This window comes from Protopterus annectens, chromosome 2.part2, assembly GCF_019279795.1.
Source record: "Protopterus annectens isolate FY-2018-M chromosome 2.part2, PAN1.0, whole genome shotgun sequence".
NCBI classification, from domain to species: Eukaryota; Metazoa; Chordata; order Ceratodontiformes; family Protopteridae; genus Protopterus; species Protopterus annectens.
Window position 1 is genome coordinate 463,407,220 of NC_056730.1, and position 26,194 is coordinate 463,433,413.

A 26,194-nucleotide genomic window follows, 5' to 3' on the forward strand; every position below is an offset into this window, starting at 1 on the left:
GCTTGGTAGGGAGCTCCTTATGCCTCAATTGATAGGTCAAAGAGATAAGAGAGGTTAACCATCTTGACAAGGTCACTTTAGAAACCAGAAGGCCCTGCTTCCCTTCAGCCTAAGACAAGAAGAGTTGGTCTGATTTTCTCGTTGGCTTGGTTCTATCCAGATAGAAACGTAGTTGCCTATGGACATCCAAACAATGTAATTTTCTCTCAGCTCTATCAGTGTAATTTGGAAAGAAAACTGGGAGATCAATGGTCTGATTCAGATTTTTTTCTGAGAGTACTTTAGGTAAAAAGGATGGATTTGTCCTAAGAGACACTCTATCTTTGTGAAAAACAAGATAAGGGGGGCGCACAGAAAGTGCTTGTAGTTCCGAAACCCTTCTGGCTGAGGTAATAGCTACCAAGAAAAGTGCTTTCCACGAGAGCAGTTTTAACGAGCAGGAGACAGCAGGCTCAAAAGGAGGTAGAATTAAAACGACAGTACCAAATTTAGATCCCACGGTGGAGGAGGGTCTTTGACTGGGGGCCTTAAGTAATAGGGTACCCTTCAGAAAGGCTTTGCAGAGTTTGTGAGACATAATACTAGACTCTGACAAGCCAACATGGAAATTTGCAATAGCCACCAACTGGACTTTGATAGTGGCTGAAGAGGAACCTTTTTGAAAGAGTTCCGCTAGAAAATCTAGAACTGTTTGGACAGGGGCAGTAAAGGGATCAACTTGGTTCCTTTCTGCCCAAATAGAGAAATGTTTCCATTTACTTCCGTACGTCCTTCTGGTGTTAGACTTGTGAGAGGCAAGGATAATCTGACGTACTGACGGGGAGATTAATGGAAGTCTGGCTAAGGTTGGAAGTGGAGCAACCAAGCTCTGAGGTTGAGAGATGACAGGGATTGGTGCAGCCTGCCCGATTGATGGGTCAGAAGGTCTGGTACAGGGTCCAGATGCCAGGGCTGCTCCAGTAGATGACGTTGTAGGAACAGGAACCAGACTTGTCAGGGCCAGTAAGGGGCAATGAGGATCATCCTGGATCTCAAGGCAGTTGCTTTCTGGACTAACAGAGTGATTAAGGGAAAGGGGGGGGAAAGCATAAAGGAGACCCCTGGGCCAATCATGGACTAGAGCGTCTCTGGGAGAGAAGCCCAGAAGAGGGAAGAGGGTGAAGAAGTCTTGACACTTGCTGTTTTGAGGAGTTACGAAAAGGTCGCAGCAAGGCTGCCCCCACTTTCTGAAGATTTGGTCTGCTAGTAAGGGGCAATGAGGATCATCCTGGATCTCAAGGCAGTTGCTTTCTGGACTAACAGAGTGATTAAGGGAAAGGGGGGGGAAGCATAAAGGAGACCCCTGGGCCAATCGTGGACTAGAGCGTCTCTGGGAGAGAAGCCCAGAAGAGGGAAGAGGGTGAAGAAGTCTTGACACTTGCTGTTTTGAGGAGTTACGAAAAGGTCGCAGCAAGGCTGCCCCCACTTTCTGAAGATTTGGTCTGCTACTAGTTGGTTGAGAGACCATTCATAGGGCATGAGAATGTCCCTGCTCAGCCTGTCTGCTATGACATTGGACTTCCCGGGAATGTGTTTTGCTACCAGAAAACGCTGAGAAGAGATCGCCCATTGCCAGAGTCTGAGCGCTTCCCGACAAAGAGGGTAGGACCTGGTTCCGCCCTGTTTGTTGATGTACCATACTACAGACATATTGTCTGCCTGTATTGCAATTGTTCCAGTAGGAAGAGAGTCCTGGAGAGCCTGCAACTCCAACAGGACCGCTCTCATCTCCAGGACATTGATGTGCAAGTGGCACTCGAAGAGTTGCCATGTGCCCTGGACTGTCCTGCCCTGAAAATGCCCCCCCCACCTGATCAGGGAGGCGTCCGTTGTCACTGTGGCAACCGGAGGGGGGAGAACAACCGGTCTGCCTCGAAGCACCTGAGGTGAGTCCATCCACCACAATAGGTGTCGTTTGCAAGACTGAGTGATGAGAATCCTGTGTGACATGGGAAGCTGCTGAAAGGACCATTGGGAAAAAAGCATCCACTGTAGTATCCGCATATGAAAACGAGCTAGCGGGAGCAAGGTGACTGTTGCAGCCATCAGACCAAGCGTTTTCAGTACAAACCTGGCTTGGACCCTGTTCTCTTGTAGCAGAACTTGAACATGACTGCGAATGTCGCATACTCTTTGCGTAGGAAGTTTTGCTGACAACTCTACCGTGTTTAACACGGCGCCTATGAAGGTAATATGCTGACAAGGCAGCAAAGCAGATTTTTCGAAATTTATAGAGATGCCTAGCGCTTTGCAGGTTTGTACAGCATAATCCCTGGCTTGAAGAAGCTGTTGCCTGGTGGTGGCAGTAAGGAGCCAGTCTCAAGTGAGCCGCAACCACTGCCAAGCATTTGGTAAACACCCTGGGGGCTGTGATGAGGCCAAAGGGCAGGGCTCTGAATTGGTAGTGACTGGCTCCCAGCCGGAAGCGGAGAAACCTCCTGTAGCGCCTGTTCATTTTGATATGGTAGTACGCATCCTGAAGGTCTATAGAGCACATCCAATTGTCCTGACCCAGAAAGGGAAGAATGGACTGTAGCGTGATCATATGGAATTTTGTTCTTTGAACCGATTTGTTCAGTCTGCTGAAATCCAAAATAGGCCTCCAGTCCCCTGTCTTTTTTGGTACCAAAAAGAATTTGGAGTAGATTACGGATCCTTGTTGGTCTGCCGGGACTGGCTGGATGGCTCTTTTTAAAAGCAGCTTTGAAATTTCTAGTGCTGCTTGGTCTCTCAGACCGGGTGGAATGTCTGGAAGAGGCCCTTTTGGTTGATGTGGGGTGTGGATAAATGGGATTTTGTAACCCTCTGATATGATCGACTGTACCCATCTGTCCTGCTTAAGGGAGAACCAGGTTTCTGGGTACAGCGAAAGTCTTCCCCCGATTGCCTCCGAAGGTGGACAGTCGGGCAGCTCCTCAGGGGTGCTGAAAGGGTTTGTCAGAGAAAGATTCTCTGCTACCCTGATTCTGCGGACCCCCCCTGCCCCTAGGGCGGCATCTGTTATTGTTCCCTCCTCTGCCTCTAGAGGGAAGCTCACCACGTGCTTCCGGCAGAACTCCCTGAGGTTTGCGGAACCACATTTTCCCGCCATTTTGACCCTTAGGATACGGTCTAGAAGGGGCGGAAAAACAGACTCCCACAGCAGAGAGAGTCTTGCCTTCTTGTTCGCACCTGGTTAAGGTGTCCTTCACTTGAGGTCCAAAAATAACAGAACCATCAAAGGGGGTGTTAGTGAATGACGCCTTGAAGGGGTCACAAAATTGCAGAGCCGCATCCAGGCATGTCTCCTTAGAGCAACACCCGTACCTGCGGCTCTACTCGCTCCATCGGCTGCATAAGAGATGAGCCGCATGGAAGAGTTGATGATAGAGTTCAGGGTCCCTAGCTGGGAGTTGATCTTTTCCTGAGACCCCACAGCTGTTGGGTCCTGCAATGCTTCACCCAGTTCCTTGAGAAGGTCCCTCTGAAGTCAGGTGAAATGGCATAAGTAATTCAGCGACCGCATAGCAAAGGTCGCTGAGGAAAACATCCGCTTGCCGTACCTATCCATCGTCCTAGATTCCTTATTAGGAGGATGGACAGGTACTGAAGGGTCAGCCAACTCCTTCTTAGTGGCTGCCGCCACCACCATGGCATCCACAGGGACACCCTTGGTAAGAAACTGCTTATCGGTGGGAGCAGTAATAAATTTAGTGGGCCTCCGGGGGAGTTGGGTTCCATAGTATCCGGAGCCGTCCATGCCTTCCGAGCCACTACCTCCATAAGTGGTTCGAAAGGCGGGGACACCCAGGAGGTGGAAGGGCGAGAACCGAAGGCATCCAGGTACACCAACTCGTCCTTGGATGGGTTAAGGGCAGACCAGTTCCCCCTCTGTTTGAGGATCTCTAAGATGTCAGAAAAGGAGACATCCTCAGAGGGGGACCTTGGGGACCCTTCCGAATCATCCAGGTCGGTGTCAGATGTCATTGACTCAGGAGAGTCAACATGTTTCCTCTTACATGTCCTCTTCCGAGGGGACTCCCCCGTAGGGTCAGTGGAGGCCTCGGAAGAGGAAGAAAGGACCAATGGGGCAGCCTGGAGCATTGGTTCTCCTCGCATGGGGTCAGGAGGGTAGGCAGGGGCTGAAGCAGGCACCATGGAGGGAGGGGCCGAGGAGGCTGGCTGTGGTGCCGGTATAGGAGCCAGCATGCTTCTTCATCACATCAAAGGTGCCCCTGTCAGGCAGAGAAGAAGGACCCAACTCTGAGGAGATGAGAACTCCCCCCCCCCGGCACAGAGAGGGACGGCTCCGAGGCCGATGTTGGGGCCGAACTCACCTGCGTCGAAGCTCCACGAGACAGAGTGGGGTCGGACAAGTGTCCGATGCCACTCGCCCCCTTGGAGCCGACGAGGTAGTCTCGGCGCCCAGATCCCTCCAAGGACAGAGCCAAGGACGGGATCGGAGCCGACGAAGGAACCGACAACAGGGGAATCGTTTCCGACGCCCCCATGGTACTCACCTCGACGACCTCCAGCTCCGAATTCAGCAGGGTAGTCGGAGGAGAAACTTGAGCAGGTGTAGGGGTAGCCCCTGTCTGTTGAGACAGGCTATGTAGCAACTGGGCCAGTGCCTGCGACTTTAAAAGCCAGCTGACTACCCTCTCGAGGTCATGGTCCGAAAGCCTGGAAGACCTAGAGGAATGAGATCTATGGCTCCACTCTGACAAGAGTGGAGACTTTGGAGCCGATCTAACTGACTCGAGAGACGGAGACCTAGAGCGCTTTCTGCTCGGGGACGGCTCCGACACTAAAGTCGGAGCCGACTGAGGTCTAGATGCCTCGGTTCTGTCCGGAACCGACGAGGCAGCAAGAGCACCGCTCGGCGCCGGCTCCGAACATGGAGCCGACGATTTGGTGGGCTTTGAAGGTTTCCCAGCCATAGTCTTGGCCGGGGAATCTTCAGGCTTTAACAAGCCTCTAAGTATAAGTTTGTTTCTGCGCTCCTCCAGGACTCTAGGGCTAAAAGCATGGCAGATGGAACACGAGTCCTGCAGGTGCAGAGGGCCCAAACAATACACACAAGAAGTGTGACCGTCTGTCAGAGACATCTTCTGACAGCACGAGTCACACTTCTTGAAACCCGATACCTTAGTATCCTTAGACATACTGTACAAAAAACAGCACACAATACCCTAAACTATAATAACAATTACTATAAAATAGGGAACTACCACTAAGTAGAAGGACAGAATTCCACACACACAGAACAACCAGGGGAAAAACTGTACTATAAGGGGAGGGTCAGAGGCCCAACCACCTTAAGGGTGGAGAAAAAGGGAGATTAGCAACTTAAGGGGGGGGGGGGGAAGACGAGTCACTAACTATACTGATACTAAATGAACAAAAGAGGATAAAATAGTGACTAAAAACTACCTCAAAATTTATTAATAAAAATATACGACCTGGAGCCAGTGAAAACGCAACCTCGTAGCTAAGCAGCAAACGAGATCTAGGTATATTTCGCCTAGCATTATGGGACATAGGATAGCCTCGAGCCGGTAAAAATAGCTCTCAAGCTTTAGTATTCGGCAGAGTCGGAGCCGAGGTTTGGCTCCGAACCCATCCAGCAAGAATGAAGGTGAGATTGACAACTTAACATCTATCTTTGTGAAAAAATAATATAAGGGGGTTTCAATGAAAGAGCCTGGAGTTCAGAAATTCTTTTTGCAGATGTAGAAAGTCCATAACTCTTAATTGTCTCTAATTTTGCCTAATGTCACTGAATTTTGTTTGTCTTTTTGGCTTTTCCCGGTTAGGGGTCACCACAGCGGAACTCCGGTCTGCTAATGATTGGCAGTAGATTTTTTATGGTGCCGAGTTGCCAGCCCGACGCCCAACCTTCAGCGAAGGCACACCCATTCACGCATGTCTTTCGGAGGCTACTCGACCACGGGGAGGACATGCAGACTTTACACAGAAGGCACTCCAGCCGTGAATCGAACAGGAGAACCTCTTGCTGTGAGGCAACAACGCTACCGCTGTACCACCGCGGCTTCTGCCTATATTACCTTTTATTTGTCCATGATTTTTCCAGAATGCCCCTGATTTTGGCTGACATTTAACCTGTTCGTCCCTCATAATATTTTAGATTTTCTAGTAAATCATTGAGGATTACAGTCAAACTCAATAAAACTCTAATAAATAGCCTTAGTTTATAACTCGTTTTGTCCAGAAAATGCATGCTGATGCAAAACCTATTCCTGTAATAAATGGACATAGTGCACTCATCCCATGTGCAGCATTAAGGTGGTATTTACTTATAAAAAAAACAGGAAGTGCAGGACAGATCTAACTTTACATCATAAAAGTGACAACATAATGATGTGCTTACAGGAAGTACTGCCCTCATAGGTCAGTAGAGAGCCAAAGTTTGCAAGTAGGAAATAACACTAAAATGAAACAACACAATATCCAGCAAATTGGATTTGAATAGTGGGAAGCCATCATGTCATACCAGAATAAAGAGAAAGGCTGCATAAGATTTTCAACATTTAAGAAAACAAGCAACATTCATTATTGGAATCCGCATGTGTTTGGCATTTGCTAGTTACTGAAAGAAAGTGTATTACCACAGTTTAGAATACGCACTGTCAGAAAAAGGCATTCCTTAATTTTTTTTTTTAAAAAGAAACATCTTTATTAAATTAAATTATCATTTTTAATCCATACTCCTAGATACTGCATTTTATCATGTTCCTATAAATATGGATATTGCCGAACTAATTTGTATGTGTGTACATAATTTACCACTATAGCTTTTGTTTTAGCTTCATTAATTGTGTATCCTGAACAGGTCTGAAACTGTCTCAATATGTTCCACAACACTGTAATGTCCCTTTCTGATTTTGTCAGGTATAAACTAATGTCGTCTGCAAATTGAGCCAGCTTTTCTTGACTACCATACCAATTATATCCTTGAATTTCTGAGTCCCTTATTTTCTTTGCCAATGTGTCTAAATATGATGCAAATAACAAATGGGAGAGAGGACACCCTTGCCTAGTTCCTCTGCACAAGCAGAGATTATCAGATTAAAATAAATGTTTGCCTCCAATCCTTCAAATATCCTCCTAACCAACCTTACAATTTTATCAGGGAATGCAAACGCTTTCATTGCTCTGCTCATAATACCCCAGATTACTCTGTCAAATGCTTTCTCTGCATCAAGACCCACCAGCAACAGTGATATTTTCTTACATCCTACTTCCCCTCTGGATCATCACAGCATTCCTAAATATTTTGTTAATTCATTTAACGCCATTGACAGTGTAAAAAAACTTTATGATGGAAAGAATTTATGGGACTTGGGAGATGTGAGTAACCTTGAAGGAAACTGAGAACTAAATGAAGAACTTAACATCTACTGTGAACACAGATGGGTTATGAGAAAATGTTTGCTACTATGGTCAGACAAAAATCAGTTTCTTTTTTGTGGTGATAAAATAAGATGCAACAAACATGGTGAACAGGGTCATGCTGCAAAAAGAATGAAAATAAATGTGTACTAGGTGTAGTAAAGAGGGACAATGGTGGATGGATTATGAGGAACAGGCAAAATACTGACAGACAATTTGAAATATGTATTTTTTGGAATGAAAAAAATTAAAAGGAATGCACAGGAAACAAGCTTCAACAATTAAAAAATGAAAAGTAAGAAGGGGAAGCTATTAATGACCACCTTTTAATGGAATACCATGTTAGAATATACATAGGGAAAACAAACAGGTCGGCAAGATTAAAAAAAAAATCCTATCCACAACCCTTTTTTCCCTCATTTTTCGCATCCGGTTGGGTGTCCCCATCTACAGTGACAATCACCTAGAGTCAATGTTCACACCACTAGAAGACTGTCATTAAATGTTAATAATATAATGAATGTACAGAGAAGATTTTCTGCACTGGAATGGTGTAAAAATCAGACATCAGATTTTTTAACACCTTTATTAAATATTCACTTAAGACACAGGCACACAAACATTAACAGAAAAGAAAACAAACCATATTAAACTTTTTCATTTGCATGCAGTGTACATGAATTACATAGATACATACATATATATATATGTACACATACACATACACACACACACATACACACACACACACACACACACACACACACACACACACACACACACCTATATATATGCATACAATATTTCAAGCATGAGTATTCATTTATTTATTTTACATTTGTTTACTGGGGAAGTCCAACTGGACAAAGCTGTCCATTTTCAGTGGAGGTCTGAGGAGAAAAGCTCCAGAAACAATTGCTAACATAATATACATAAGATATTTACATGAGCATTGTGGTTTACACATACAGTTATAAAATATAGCAGATAATAACATAATTGCATAAGATATTTACATAAGCATAGTGGTTTAGACATACAATTAAAAGTATAGTAGGTAGTAACATATGACTGTTGTACATACAGTATGTTTTGTAGTGAAGATAGAGAAGAATGGTTTGGAGGGTGGCCTAATGGTTAAGGTGTTTGCCTTACAAACACAAGGTGCAAGGTTCAAGTCTCCCAGGGGATAACTGGCTAGGCTTAAAATGGCTCATAAGGGCAGTTAGCCTAGTACTAACCTATGAAAGAAAAGGCTAAAAATACTCGCCAGTTTGTCAAAGAAGGTGAATATAGACAATTTGATACGAGGTTCATTGACATTTTATTTTAAGGGAAAGCTTTTCAACTTAGTCTTGGGGAGAGTTAGTGGGTATAGATGGGACAGTGGGGAGTACGAAGCAGTGAACTGGTATGGGACAGAGGGGAGTAGGAAGCAGTAAATTGGTAAGTAACATGATAATAAATATAGTGCATCTGTGGGAGTTTTAAAGAAGAGATTGGACAGTGGGTAGGGGAAAGGTGTTAGAATATGTCAGCCAGGTGCTAAGCAGTTGCATGTCCAGGAGTTGTTTATGTGGGAAATACGTTGTTTTTTGAGGATGGTTTTGTTAGGCTGTACCCTGATTTGTCTTGGCGATGTTGCTAGAATACAGGGAGTCACCAGAGCTGTAATGGCTTTTGAATATTGCGATTAGTGCCTTGTTAGTGGATCTAAGTTCTCAGTTACTGGAGTAGAGGGTGATCAGGTCTTGTAAGGCTGGAGTTTTGTCAGGTTGGTACAGTATTTGGTGAGCTAGAAGAAGTTGGTTTAGAGCTAAGGTATTAGGGAGTTTCAGCCAGGAAAAGCTGTTTTAAGGCTTGACAGTGGTGGGTGTGGTAGGAGGAATTTGTGGCGAATTTCACTATTTTGTTGTAGCATATTGATAGCTTGTTTAAATTGCTCGTTTAGAAAAATTAGGACAGGAGGAGCATACAGTAAGGTACAGAGAAGATGGGTACAAGCTTGGGTAACTTTACTGTTACTGGTTAGGAAGTTTTTACATCTGTAAAGAGTACCTACTGTAGTTTTTTTGTTGATTTTGTTTATTGTATGAGCTATGTGTTTGTCAAATTTCATATTATTGTCGATAACAGCTGTTCCCATAATAAGTGTCTATGCTGTTCTTAAAAATATCTAAACTAGTGCTTGCTTTAATGTAATTTGGTAGTCTATTCCATGCATCGGCTGCTCTTGCAGAGAACCAGTCAGTACACTTCTCATTCCTATAGAATCTTCTTCATAAGTTGATGAGTCTCTACAACTTTTTGATGACCTCAAACACTGCCAGAGGTATAAGTCTCAAAATGCCCTCTATACATGAATAAGGCCTTCTCTTAAATATTTATGAGACCCTGTACAAGTTCAAATATTTTAGTCTTTCATAATAACTTAAATTTTCACATCAAGGATGCCCTTGGTATATTTTTGCTGTACTCTTTCCAGTTTACTCATGCTTGTTTTCTTATAACGTTTCCATGCTGTTATTCCATAATCAAGTTTGGACCCAATGTAAGTAACAAATAATGACTTCATCATTTCTGATTTCCTAGACTTTATAAATCTTTTTAAACAACCTACAGTTCTATAAATTATGTACTCAATGTAACTATGCATCTCTGTTGTCCATTTTAATTTTTTCTCAACTATTGAATATCGGATTTGACCTTGAATTTGACTCGAATGCATTTACTAGATCCTCGGATCCAACTCTCGAGCTCTTCCCTCAAACCATAATGCGCCGGTCAACCTGCAATACCTCAGATCAAGTTTGCTGCCTTATAAGCCATAGGAAGAACTAACCCTAGGTTAACACAAAAGTAAGGCTAGTAATAGCAGAATGGGGCTCAAACCTGGAACAGAGGTTTCACAATGACCATAAATAAACTCCAGGAGCTAATAGGAAGGGGGGTGGAGGGGGAGTTGAGGAAGAATGAAAATGAACAACACAGATGCATTGTTATGGTGACTATATAACTTTAATATCTGATGTTGTCCTTTACATTTGTTCCTCAACTACTGGGACAAAGTCCACAGCTATGTGGACCTTGGGTGGCCCTCATGGAAGGATATTTTGGAGTACAGCAGAACGAAAGGGAGTCCTGCACCTGGAAGTCGAATCCAATTTGTAATGAGCAATAAAGGTATGAGCATTTGACCAGGTAGCTGCTGCACAAATGTCAATAGATATTCTAGACCAAAAAGCGGATTTTGTAGCCATGGACCTAGTGGAGTGTACTTTAGGATGCCTGGGTAGGGATATACCTCACTGACTGTGAAAAAAGGAAATAAAATCAGAGAGCCATTTGGACTGAGAAATTTTAGAAACTGGTCAGCCCAATTTGTTTGGGGAGAAAGAGACAAACAATTGCTTTGACTTTCTGAAAATTTTCATTCTATGGAGATAAAAATGGAGTTGTCTATGTACATCCAAAAGATGAAGCATGTATTCTCATCTGTTAGCAAAGTTGGGAAGGAAAACATGCAAATTAATGCCTTGATTAATATTTATTTCAGAGACTACTTCAGGCAAAAAGGATGGCCTAGTCCATACAGTAAACCTGTCTGTGGAAGATGAACTATGGAGATTTGAAAAAGAGAACCAAGAGTTGAAAAACTCATCTCACAGATGTAATGGCCACTAGAAAGGCAGTTTCCCTGGATAAAACTTTAAATCAGATTTAGCGGATGGCTCAAAGGGTTTCTGAGTTAACCCTTGCAATACAACTCGTAAAGAGTAGTATCAGCTAAAGGATAAAGCACCTCTGGAAAAACAGTCCAAAATGTAGAGAAATAAAATCCAACAGTGATACCACGGACAAAGCAGCAAAGTCCTTTAATGAAACAAACAAATTCAAAAAATGTTAGCGCTTTCACGTTCTCTTACTGAACGCTTCATCAGACATATAAAATCAACCATTCCATTTGCATATAAATAATACAATATAACCAATTACACTCCTCCTTCAATTAACTCACTCTAATACTTAAAGTGACATTGTAATAATTATTGTTTAACACATGAACAACTTAATAAGCTAATACAAAATGTTCACAGTGAATTATATGATCTGCTCATGTGTAATGTTATTGATGCAGGTTTGCATAGATATTTTTTGATAGAAAATCCATGTGTCCATGTGACGACCGTGCCTTGGCCGAGCAATCAAGGAGCCTCAATTCTCACCACTAACACCAGGGAGGTCGTCTCATAGAAGAAGAAAGGATAACAAATACACACAGTAAAGTACAATTTCCCTTAAGAGCATACAGAGATCACAGTCAGTCTGGGGATGGTTGCTCCCTTGCTCTCCAGGTCCCCAATAAGACTCCACACTGGCACAGCTATAAGGTCCAGATCTCAGCCTTGCTGGCAAGCTAACCTCCAGTACCCTCTCTGTCCCACCAGTGCTTCGTGCCCCTGCCCAGGTAGCTGACACACCACACACACTTTGAGATAAGTATTTATACAACTTCACAGACACTCCTGGAAAAGGCTGACACAGATTCTCCTTTACCCAGACTATATGGTAGTAATTACTGCCACCACCAGCTAATAATTATCAGCTACCCAAAGGTCCTTAAAAGGGTGTCCAATTATTACTGTGCAATATTATTATCCAATTGGTAATGTGACTATTCAGTCTAAGGCTTATTAGAGTGGCTTATTACAATAAACTCTATAAATATGCAATGTACTCTAGAGCCTACTTATCTCTACACAAACCAGCCACAGGTAAAGGTTTTTGAAATATTTAATAATAAATAATTAAAACACAAGACAATACTACTACACCACAGAGATATCTAAGAGTTCAGAGATCACACAAAAACTTAAAATAATACAGTAGGAGAGGTTTGATATCAAGAAAAACACAATCTAACTTTCTAATCTTTAGCTATTCTTAAGAGAAAACACAGTGCTACAATCCTACTTACATACATAAAGAGCATAAGCAGTGCTGGGGTTGATGGTCCAAGACAAAATGCTTACAGTCTCTCACTGAACAATAGTTTTTTAAATTCACTAACAAACAGCTCTGCTAAGGCCCTCCCAGATTACATAATTTTGACACTTAGGTTTTCCCAGTATACACATTACATCATTTTGACACTTAGTCTGGAGTTCCCAGGCCAACAAACTGCATTATTTAGCAATCTAACACCTGCTCAGGAAACTACAACAATAAAAGACATTTCGCATGTACACTCTAACAATTATTCCTTAAGTAAGACAATAGAAAGAATGTGTTCAGCCAGTCACTTCGGCACCACCATTTACATAATTGTAACTTCAAAAAACATTTGAAATGCTTGGCTTGTTTTTCCTTATAACAGATGGCAATGTTGCAACAATCTTAAAGTTCACATTTTACAGTGCTTTCTTTCATTTAAGAACACAAGCCTGTATTTTACATTTATATATACAAATGATAGAATTATGTATCAAATTCTATTTGACTAGGCTGGCAGCATTCGCCCATCTTTCCCCAATATTCACAGTCCACATGATCAGAGGTTTACCAAGATACATAAAATTATCAGTGACCCTCAGTTTAGACCCACTGTCTCCAGCAAAGGGTGGTTAACCAAATTCCTTTCTATTTACATTGAAAAAAATTTAAAGGTGATTGTTAACAAGACTGCGACCATCACTCAAGATGCACAATATTTTTTGGAAAAATTTTTAGCATATGTACATTCAGATAAATATAACCCTAATGTTTTGTTAGTCACTTTAGATGTTAAAACCCTCTTCATAGCCATTCCTAATAAAGAGGGTCTTGATTATATTAGATTGCTTTTGGCTAAGGAAGGGACTTCCAATGATAGCATACTAAGGGTTACCCTTTTGTTAGACTTGGTATTGAGTAATAATGTATTCTTTTTTGAAGATAAATATTTTTTTACAAATGAAAGGGGTAGCAAATGTAGTCATGGCACACTGGAAGGCTGAGTACATACATAATACTGAGTATGCTAAGTTCATCCCATACTATACAACATTTGTAGATGATGTGTTTATGGTTTGGGATGGACCACTGGATGTTTTTGAGACTTTCTTAGATTATATTAATGGGACAACGGATTTCTTGGAGTTTGTTGCCAACAGATCATATGACAAAATTAATTTTTTAGATGTAAGCATTTGGAAAGAAGGGCAAAGTATAAAGACTAGGATGTTCAGGAAAGAGTATGGGAAGAATAATCTGCTACATCGTGACAGTATGCATCCTGCCCATGTCTACAAGAATATTGTATATGGTCAAGGACTCCAAGTCTCTAGGCTAACCACCTCAGATGACATATGTGATGAGGTCCTACAGAAGCTGGAAAGTGAATTCTCTCAGAGAGGTTACAGAGGTAAAGAGAATACCTTCTTGAGAGATGTAAGAGTTAATAATAGATGTGGTAAGGGGAAACCTTTCTTTAAGAGAGATACGAATGAACTAAAACCCCCCGTATGAATTAGTAGAGTCTACATGGCACGGTGTTAGGATGGTTATTCCTTATTCGAATAATAATACAAAAATACATGACATTATTACTAAAAATTGGGGGATTTTAACTGCTGATGAGAGAATTAGAGCTGTTGTTGGTGCTAAACCTAAATACACATATAAAAATACCAAGTCTTTAAAAAGACTATTATGCTACGAAAGGAACAATCAAGATAAATTGCAATCAAGTCGAAAAGGGACTGTTTCGTGTAGGAACTGCAATCATTGTAGACATATGCTGAATGGTAACATCTTTGAGCATCCAATTACTCATAAGATATATAGGTTTGACCACTATGCTGATTGAAAGTCATGTGATTTTAGTGTATTTAGCTATTTGCAGCAGATGTCCATGCTTCTATGTAGGGAAAACAAATAGAACTTTGCGAGAGAGGGTAAGGGAACATCTTTATGCATTAAATAAGGAGGATGAGACCAATGCTCTAGCATGTCATGTTTTGAGTAGCGATCTTTCTCATCAGTTTAAATTCTTGGTGCTAGAATGGATGGGTAAAAGTCTCAGATTAGGCAACCTTAAGAATCAAATGGAACAAGCAGAGATAAAATGGATCATCAGGTTGCAAGCAGACAAGGGGTATGGGCTTAATAACAAAATTTCTCTCAAACCATTTTTGATTGCTAAACTTTTCAAGCATTGACAGATGTTTTTAGTTTTGTTTTTATGTATTTTTTATACATGTATTTTTTTATATATATGTTTTCTACATGGTAATATATATATATATATATATATATATATATATATATATATATATATATAGTTCCACTTTGAATCATCGAAAGATTGAAACATCGAAATTCTGATCATCGAGACCAGAACATCGAGTTTCAAACCATCGAAGATTCAAAGGGAACACAAAAATAAGAAAAAAACCTCTAAAAACTATTTTATGCAGGGGGCCATCATTCCCCCCCTGCACCCCCCATGTGGAGGGCTGTGCCTCCACAACTTTAATATACCAACTCCGAGATTGCATTACAGTGGGGTAAAGGGAAATCTCTATTGTAGCGCTATATGCAGAAGCACTAAACAGGAGATTTCCCATATCCTGTCTGCAGTGCCATCACAGAAATGGCACATTCATAGACACAGTGTGCAGGGCACATTGCTGCCCTGCAGAAACACTAGCTTTTTTCCTTTTTTGCTTACCTTTTTCTTCCCCTTGACAACATCGATGTTCTAAACACTCGATGATATGGTCTCGACCATATAAATTTCGATGGTTTAGAATTTCGATGTTTTCAAGTGGAACCATATATATATATATATATATATATATATATATATATATATATACATATATATATATATATATATATCCCCATATAATCAGTTTTCATAAGACGGTGATGCAAATACAAGGTTATTATATGTGGAGAGATGTCACATAATAGGATATTACACCAATGTGCTTTATTTTTGAGTATGTATTACAATGTCACTTTAAGTATTAGAGTGAGTTAATTGAAGGAGGAATGTAATTGGATATATTTTACTATTTATATGCAAATGGAATGGATGATGGAATTGTTGATTTTATATGTCTGATGAAGCATTCAGTAAGAGAACGCGAAAGCGCTAACATTTCTTGAATTTGTTTGTTTCATTAAAGGACTTTGCTGCTTTGTCCGTAGTGTCACCTTTGGATTTTATTTCTCTACTGGCAGTACAGCTGTCAAATCCCAGGCATGGGTGGGTTTCTTCATTCGGGGCCTAAGCAAAAAAGAAGCTTTGAGAAAAGCCTTGCACAATTTTGAAGAAGCTAATGAAGCATTTTCACCTGAATGAAAATTAGATATGGCTGCCAACTGCACTTTGATGGTAAAGAAACTAGCCCCTTCTTGAAAAATAGATGTGAAAAACTCTAGAAAAGCAAAAGTAGGAGTAATAAAGGGGTCCAATTCTCTCTGTAGAGCCCAAACAGAAAATCTTTTCCATTTACTTTTGTAGATCTTCTTCGTAGAGGCCTTGTGGGAAGATAGCAGTATCAGTTGGACTGGAGAAGAAAGCCTGGGCTGTCTAACTATCAGGAACCACACCTGATGAGGCAAAAAAAAAGGGGGCAATGTGGATAATTGTGCTCTTCAATCAAAGTGTCTTCTGTAAGAATTTTTGAATTCGTGGTATTAGCAGATAAGCAAAAAGGAGACTGGAGGGCCAAATGTGGACTAGAGCAAAGAATCTGCTGCACCTGTTGTGGGGAGATGCAAAGAGATCACAGCAAGGTTGACCTCATTGACGTAAAATCCTCTTCACTACTGATTACCCCGGTATGTATGTAGCCATTAGAAAGCAGTTGGAGGAGATCATCCACTGCCACATTCTCATTACCTCTCACACAAAGAGGATAAGATCGAGCCCCCCTCCACACTGTTTGCTGATGTATCAAACCACAGACATGTTTGTCAGTTTGAATTGTAATTGTTCCAAGAGGAAGGGCATCCTGGAAGGCCTGCATTCCTAGGAGGACTGCTCTCATCTCTAGGACATTGATGTGCGAATTGGTCTCTTCACGAGACCACGTGCCTTGGACCGTCCATCTGAAAAAATGCCTCCCCCACCCCAGTTGGGAGGTGTCCATGGTTACCAAAGCTACTGGTGGCAGAAATACAAGAGGGTGGCCTTGAGAAACTTCATCCAACTGAATCCACCAGTGTAGATGGTCTTTGCATACTCCAGTGACTTTGATCAGTAAGTACAAGGGATGGCAAAAATTGACCACTGAACAGCTACAGTCCATTGAAGAATGTGCATATAAAACGGTGCATATAAAAATGGTCCATAGTAACTAAAGTTATATCTGCTGCCACTGACCCTAGGGCCTGAAGAATAAGTCTGGCTAGAGGAAAAGGGTCTGCGATAATTTGCTCCACCTGACACCTGATGGACATACTTGAGGTGGTGGAAGAGAGGCTATCTGACTGACTGTGTTCAACTGAGCACATGTGAACCCCATGCTCTGAACAGGCTGAAGGTGAGACTTTCAGATGTTGACTTAGATGTCTAGAGAATGACATAACTAGAGCAAGTAGTCCCTGGATTTCTCTAGAAGATGCTTGGTTGAGGCAGTCAGGAGCCAGTCTTCTAGGTATGGAAACACTAGGAATCCCAGCAGTCTCAAGTGAGCTGCTACCACTGTCATACATTTGGAAAAACCTTGGGGGCTGTGGTGAGCTCAAACAGCAGGGCTCTGAACTAGCAGTGACTGGCCTCCACACGAAACCACATATATCTTCGGGATTGTCTGTTCATCTTGATGTGATAGTACACATCTTGAAGATCGACGAAGCACATCCAACTATCCTTGCACAGAAATGTCAGAATGGACTGAACTGTGACCATTCGGAACTTTGACTTTTTTAGAAACTGATTCACTTAGCTTAGGTTCAGAATTGGTCTTGGGTTCCAATTTTTTTTGCCACCAAAACAGATCTTGAGTAAGCTCCAAATCCTTTCTGGTCTTGTGGGACCTGCTGGATGACTTTTTTGTCTCGCAGCTTTTGAATTTCTTGAGCTGCTAAACCAGTAGAGCAAATCTGGAGCACACTTTATTGGATCTGAGGCTCTTCACTCAGAATTTGAATTTCCAGTTGGTGTTTGGTGACAAGGGTGCATTACAAAGTGAGGCTAGTCTTTTCAAAGGAAAAGTTCCCTTTACACCCCACTATCAATATATTTGAAAATATTTGTCAAAAAGGAATTCAAGAGCTTCTCATTTCCAACTGTAACACACAATTCTAAAATATCTCTTCATCAGACTGGGAAACCCTAAGGCATCACTATTAATAAAGAAATAAGATGTATGAAGGCTGACAAAGGTGGTGGCTTAGTGATCATGGGATACCTGGATTATGAGGGATGCATGTGCAATCTACTAGAAGACACCCAAACTTATATAGTGTGGTCTCCCTTAACAAAATATCTATTGCATATAGAAGTATCAAGATCGCACTTGATGAATTGCTGGAGTCTGACAACATTACACATGAAATGTACAAGCTTCTTTCTCTAGCCAATCCAGCGATTCCTAAAATTTTTAGAATCCCAAAAGTGAATCTGAATGTTGAGGACCCTCCTTTACGGCCGTAGGTGACTCTATTACAGAATCCCTATTGAAGTTTATAGATCAGAAACTGAAGCATGTTTCACTCATTTCTGCATGTTATTAGGGATTCCTGGGACCTATTGAACAAATTTCGTCACATCAATGTTGATAGTATTTCATTATTTTCTACCTGTGACATACAAAGCATATTTTCAGTTATCCTCCATGACGATGGGTAGGAATGATTTGGAGAAATTGTTCACAGAGTTGGGGGCCTTTCAGAGCAAGATCAAGTACTTGTGCAGGATTTTATGGAGATTGTATTAAATAACAACTTCATGGTCTTTGGTGGTGAATATTATAAGCAACTTACAGGAGTAGTGATGGGTCTGCATGTGCCCCCATCTTTACAAATGCCATCTTCCTTAAGTGGGAACTTGACATTCTTTTTAAAGTGCCATTATTTATTGTTTGGCTGTGTTATTTCAGCTGTTTGAACAACTTACTATTTGTGTAGAAGGGGACACCACCAATGATTTTTTGGCATTAGTGGAGGTGATGGGGTCTAGTACTAATTTTCTAAGTTTACTTGCCATTTGGCTGTGCAGAGGAGCAACTTTTTGGATACTGATATCCAAAGGACAAGTTTTGTTTGTTTAGACACCCACATATGTAGGAAGCCTACTTATTACAATTCATTTTTATCCTTCACAAGTTGCCATCCTTTCCACCAAAGGAAAGGAACTGTGAAAAGTCACTTCATCAGAGTTTCAAGATTGTCTTCTAATGATCCCACTTGTCTAGATGAATTTTGAGTCCTGAAGAACATGTTTTTAGACCGAGGATATCCCATCTACCTTTTGGATAGTGTTCAAGCTGAGGTATGGGAAGGGAGAATGGACAGGTATGCTGCTATTATAAACGGTGGCTTGGTGAATTCTACCAGATTTAACCAGAAGGACATTAAAAAATTCACTGATCAAAAGCACATGATCGTTCAATATTCCCTGGATGTTAAGAATATGTTATTTGTAAGAACTGGCATGTACTTTCCTCTGACGAAAGGACCCAGCAGTTGGTTAATAGCCAGCCCACATCTACATACAAAAGGAAGCCCAACATTAAAAATTTATTGGAGAGACATTGTCTTGACTTCCCTTCTAGACTTTCGCTGACTCTGAACTGTGGGAGATGTCCTAAATGCTGTTAAATTGAGAACAATTATACAGGTCCCCTAGTGGACATTATCATGAAACCTTCAGTAAGGGTGGCAAACATTGCAGTTTGGAACCAATGTCAAGTGCTTTATGTAGGCAAAACAAACAATGCCTTCAACAAAATAATTTATCAACATGTCTACAGTATATAGAAGGCTGATAGCAAGACAGCCCTTGCTAGGCATTCTCTAGCCTGTCTAGATTTTAAAAGATTCAAGTTTTTTTTTTTATTTTGGAACAAGTACAAGCAATTCCTACACTGTGAAATGTTGCACCAACTCAGACTAGATGCCACACATTTGTCAGGAATTAATGATGACATTTCTATTATCAATGAACTTAAAAATGAGAGCTTCCAAGTTGTAAATAGTGTTATTCATTCTGTATTTACTGACACTAATATTTTCCTGGGCTTTAGTGATTCCTGTCACCTGACTAGATGTTTTTGGGGGGTGTTTATGAATTTCCTTTTAAAAATTGTTTTTACGTCCTGTTTCATGGTTCTGATGATGTCTTTTATAAGATGAAAGCGCTAAATGGTGACTGTTTTTACCTCCGAGATTTTGTTCTGTTATTAAAGTCCTGAGTTTGTTACACTGCTGGTGTTCGTTTCTTTGTTTTGGATTAGTGCTTACATCAGTACTGGGTTTCCTGCTTATTTTTGCATTTTTAGTATAGTTCACTACACATATTTATCTGTGAGACCATTCAGATTTAAAGACATTGCAGAAAGCATCATTTTCTTATATAGTTATTGTTCCCACCTTTTATGTATAACTGCTTTTTTTGTTAAATGTCAGTTCCAACTTTTATGTTACATGCAAATATTGTCTGGCAGCGTGGTCTTTTATCCAGTTGTTTCTTGTTATATCCATTTGGGCCTGAGTCACATCTTAAAAAATATTTTGTTTTATTGAAAGCCCTCAAACAAAAAAACCAACACCCCCATTACTCCCCTAAAATCTATTAACTTAATAACACGCACAACGATGCACATCTTCAAAATATGAAGTTTTATCTTCCTAATAATAACAAAAGTTCTAAACTGATAGTCACACAGACAGGCTAGCATTAACTAAAAAGAAAGGTTAGTCATGCTAAGATGCATGGTACAGCCTGTGCTTTTAGTAAGTGCTGTCTGGTTTTGTCTCATCTTTATATCTCTCCCAGCTGAGAAAACACTTGTATGCTTTCAGTAAACACTTTCTCCAAGCCACTTTTCTTTATCAGACTGTCTTCTAGGGATATGCAAACCAGATACAAAACTACTAAGGATACATTCTTTACCAGAAAAAAGACTTATAATATTCAATATTCTTCTTCATTTACATGCTTTCAAATAAGACTTGTTGTTGGATAAAACCAAGGGCCCCAACCCAGTCATTCCCCTATGCAAGCATGAGAAAAAGCACACTAAATTTTCTTTTGTCATGCTCCCTTAATCAGACCTTTCTCCTCTCTTTTTTTTTACATTGCAGTGCCCACACAAAACTGAACAAGGAAAAAGAGAGAAGGAGAAAAACGGAAAAAAAACATAAGCACCTGTTATTTTAGTATCCCCATTACATTTAAAAATAACTGGGAAAACTTAATTTGTAGCTTGCAAAGAAAGTCATGCACCATTAAACAGTACCATCAAGAAAAAAATGTTTTACCTACAGTTAACTTTCTGCCTCTTCTTCCCCTCTTCCAAGTATTTTTCTGAAGAGTGATGACCTGAAATCGGGCATATGCTTTAGAGTTCCTTAACAAAGCCTACAAGAATCCAGTATTTCTGGATCCTTTTGTTCTGCCGGGTTTCACAAATATAATTATTGCTTTGTAATCTCACACTTGTCATTTTCCACGTTACTGATTTTATTCCCCAAAAATTAATATTATGAAGCAAGGCATATGCTTTAAGGTTACCTACATGTTTAACAAGTCCAAGGAAGTGCCCATATTTTCAGATTTTCTTGTTCTGTCAATTGCTTTATCACTCCACATTTGTCAATTTCCAAGTTGCTACCTTTATTCCTGTTCATCACCATCTCCCAAATCCTGTCTTTTATTTCCAATGTATTCTCAATTCTTTTAGTCGACTTTTATGTTTTACTCTTTTTCTCAAGCATTTTGCATTTAAACAGTGGAAAAGATTTCAAGGGCTCAATCTCTCTTTAGTCCTTATCAAAAGAATACAAAGCAGAGCCCCCCCCCCCCCCTTCTGTTTCACAGCTCACCCTTTGTTGGACAACCTTTGAATTTCCTCTTTAGCATGTGCTTTATCAAAAAATATTTTTGTCCCTCCAGGGAAAAATATTTTGAAGATGGCTGGGTTCAGCAGTTTGAATCTCACACCTGCTTCTTGACATTAAATAATGGAATATATTTACTCCTCTTCTGCCTGGTGTACAACGAGTAGTCATTCTCCACAAACACTCTGCTGTCTCCCACTTTCAGTATTTTGTCCTTCTGCCACAGTTTTGTCAGAATCAACTCATTCTGCCGATAAGACTGCATCTTTACTATTAAAGGTCTAGGTTGTTTTCTAATAACCAGATTTGGTGCATATACACAGTGTGCCCCTTCATTTAACAATTTCTCTTGTGGAATACCAGTCCAGTTGCTTATTTCTGCTTTCATAAAATTAATATAATCTGTTCCTTCCAGACTCTCTGGTATAGCATAAAATCTCATGTTTTCCTTATGTGCTCTATCCTCCAATTCTATTATTTTTGAAACATCTCTTCTTGTGCAGTCTCATATTCAGCCAGCCTTTTCTTCATTTCACCCTCTGAGTTTTTCAGTTCTGTTACCTTATCTGAATATCTGTTTAAAGTTTCTTCCATTTTTTCGAGCATTTTATTGTTTGTGTTGATATATTCCATCAGTGGTTTGTTTATTTTAACCAGGTCTGTGTAGAGCTGCCTTATACTTTCCGCTAGGTTACAGGAAGTCATGTCTGGAACTTGCACTGCTTCTTGCTGAGCAGTTGCAGTATTCTCCCAGTCTGTGTTTTTTCCTTACTTTTTGCAGCTGATTTTCCTCCAGGTCCTTTATATTTATTTCTTCCTGGCATCCAGGCAGTGGACTTGTTAGCCATTTACTGAAATGTACCCAGAAATCTTGGTCCACTGTCTTTCTCTGCTAATATTCTGTTTTCAGACTGGGAGAGCCATAATTAAACTGTTATTCAATGTGCAGCCATCATTGAAGTCTCTTGGCCTATCAGTATTTGTGATTTTTGTGGGCTGCTACTTCCTTCTACAACATAGGGGCCATCCTCTCCCTAGGCCTGGCCTAGCTCCATTGTGGGAATGTTTCCCTGTCTTGAGGATTCTACACTGTCATTTTTTCCAGTCCTGGCACCAGTGCACCTACCAGGATTGGGCACTTTGTATCTTGGGTCTTATGCACCTAGCTATCTTTTTTATTTTTTAACCTACTTCGATCCATGATATATGCTATATAAAATATAGGGGTCTACATTATGTTGCTGAAAAGTCTTTCCATCAAACACCTTTTCATCGACCCTTAAATCGCGAAGTGCCATTTCAGCGAACGGCCACATCAGCGATTTTTTCCCCTGGGGAAAAACATTGCTTAACCATCCTATTGAGTTTGCCCTTTTCCCCACTGTAGTGCGATCTCGGAATTGTTATATTTAGTTACGGGGGGGGGGGGAGAGAAGCCCTCCACTTTGTAATGTTCGAAGTGATGTGTCGTTTTTTATGGGGCAAGTGATTTTTTTCCCAGGGGAAAAAAATCACTGATGTGGGCATTCGCTGTAATGGCACTTCGCTATTTAAGGGTCGATGAAAAGGCGTTTGATGGAAACCCTTTTCAAGTATATAATATAGACCCAAAATACAGTCTACATATCAGTGTCATCTTGGTGAGATTTTTGTGAAAACAGGGTCCACCTTGTGAAGGTACTCACCAAGACTTGAGGATGAAATAAATTCCAGCAATACTACACTCCTTTATTTGCTGACTTATCATCTTGACTTGGACCTGTCGACTGTTGCTATTATTCTTAAGGATCTGCATCCAGAATCCCATTCTTTCCTTATTTCTTGAATTACCCCATTTCCATCATTTTCCCTTTCCACTTTGATTTGTAGCATTCTGCTTATGTTACATTTAAGAGCCTCAGCTGTGTAGCTCCGAAATATTCCTTTAAATCGGCTAATACTAAACCTCCTTGTTCTGCTGGAAAGATCAACTTATTCCACTTCATTCCTGCCCTCTTCCATGCCAAAATAAAATCCTTCAACTCTTTATTAATTACTATCTACAACTTCTCCTCTGGTTAATAAAAATATGCCTGGCCTGTGTATAAAACTAAATGGACTAAAAACATTTTTACTGCTTGTATCTTGCTATCCATATCTATAAGCAAAAGTGTCCAGTTTCTCAGTTTTTGTATTGTATTTTGTTTAACCTCTTAACACATATCTTTAGCTGCCATAACCAAATCCTTTTTAAGCCATACTCCTAAACACTTAATTGTATAAACACTGAGTTGTCTTTTTCTGGTTCCATCAGATATATAATAATATCATCAGCATATAATATCAACGTTTCTTGAACACAGTACCAATTATGTCCTTGAATTTCTGAGTTCCTTACTTTCTTTACCAGTGGTTCTAAATGAAATACAAATAACAAAGGGGAAAGAGGAACTAAGCCTTCCTTCCTGCCAAAGTAGTCTCTGAGAGTAATCTCAATCAATCCATTGAACTTCCAATTTCTTCCTGAGTTTCCAAAATAAAGGAAAATATTTGTTATTAACAAATGCCCTAGGGCAGATAGCCTGGTATGAACCTATTTATTAGATGTTCACAGACAATTGTGTTTTTACCTATGCAAAACAAAGGTTTTAAACAAAAACAGATCAGTTGTTTGTTACCTTTTCTGAAACAAGAAAAGGCTTGCCAGTTTCCAAAGTTACCTTGTCAAAATGGCTTTCTGATTGTATCAATTGTATCACTTTCATTTATAAAATGCAAACTAAACAGTTGCCTAAACCACTCAAAGCACATTCTACCAGAGCTGTGGCTACTTCTTCAGCTTTTCTGGCCACAGAATCTCTAGACAATATTTGCGCAGCAGCCACATGGTCAACCCCCCATACTTTTACTACTCATTACAAAGCAGATTTGACCTCCAAGGGTACAGCTTCTTTTGGATCGATTGTTCTGAGGAATATTCTTCCATGAGCCACTCAAGATTCAGGGTTGCTAGGGATGCTGTCCCATAAGTGAGAATAAAGGTGAGATTGACAACACATAAAAGAAGTTATGTACTTACCATAATGTTCCACGTGTGTTGTCCATCTCTGCCTTTATTCTAACAACCCTCTCACCTACCCCCTCCCTAGACTACTGGAAGAACAGGTGATATAAAATAAGGCCTTTCCAGGGCTCCTTGTTATTTGAAATGTTTCTTTTAGTACTCTGAATAGTATTACTTTCTGTCTTCTTTATATAACTACAGGCTTCCTTATTGGGCAAACAAGATGTGAGGTAATGGGGAAATGCATTCTGGGAAGGGCAGAATGCCCAAGAGCTTAGTTGGAGGCCAAGAGCTTCTGCATAAGGCCGAGACAGATCTGACTCATATGTTGAGAATAACGGCAAGATTGACAACAACACATCAGTGGTATTTTCTTACATTCTGCTTCCCTCTGGATCATCATTGTTCTGTGTTTGCCTCATCTCCACAAAGCCACACTGGTTCCATATCTATCGATTTTGGCATCATGTTTGCCTTTTTTAGCCAATATAAACACTTTACAATCATGGTTTAGAAGTGAGTGGGGCTTATATGTAGCTGAATCAGATGGGTTTTACTGCATTAGGTTTTACAGCCACCACAGCTTTTTTTCCAAGGATGCTGGTGCCTAAACTCTTTTTAAAATACTGTTAAACAAAGCCTTCCAGATTTTTGTTACTCTCTATCCTCCTAACTTCAAAACTTCCATGGGACACCATATGATCCTGTAGACCTGCCTGTAGATTGGGTATACATCAATATTTTATCTTATCTCCTCCTATCTTAGCTGTTAGTGTTGAGTCTCATCTACCTTTAAATTTGAAATATTTAAATATTCCATAAATATTTCCATTTGGGCATTTTCTTGATTCCCCCAAAGCTCTGCTTTATACAAATTCTCATAAATTTCCAAAATATCTCAAATACCTCTACAGGATGTCTGGTTATTTTTCTCATTATAGGCTCCCAAAGTATGGCAACAACCTCTTCTACTTTCTGCTGCCTAAGTCGTCATGCCAAAAGTTTTTGTGCGGCAGAGTTATTATCAAAAAACAGTTGCTTAACAGCAATTTTTCTAAACTCATGCATATTATCCATCTACTCCTTTATTTTATATTCAGTACTCTGCAATTGCACCTCCTCTTGTTCTGTGAGATTCCTCTTATTTTGCAGTACTTTAACTTTTGTTAGCCCTCCAAATAATTCTTATTTTTAACTGGATATCTTTTTATTTTATTTCTACCTATTTTTTAAACTCCACTTTAATTTTATCCCACTCACTAGCTATAACTTCTGGAGTACTTTCTATCTTCCCTAATAACTCCAGAATAGTTTTCACTACCCATACCTTAAATTTCCCTCTTTTTAACAAGAAGGTAGGGAAGCACCACTGTCTCATCTTTACTTCATTACCCTGAATTTTTATCTTAGTATTGACGCATGATCTGAAATACTTACTGAATGTGTATCAAAGTTCTCAATTAAATGGACACGTTCAACTCTAGCCTAGATATCGTAACGTGGGGAGTAATATGTAAATTCTGTCAGAGTTCCTGTTACCGAATTCACATCTTTCATATCAAATATTTTCATAAATTTCTTGACAAATCTACCCTCTTTTGTTATGTTTTTCCCTTCTAAGCCCCCAGACACATCTTTAATGTTGCTAATCAAATTCCAGTC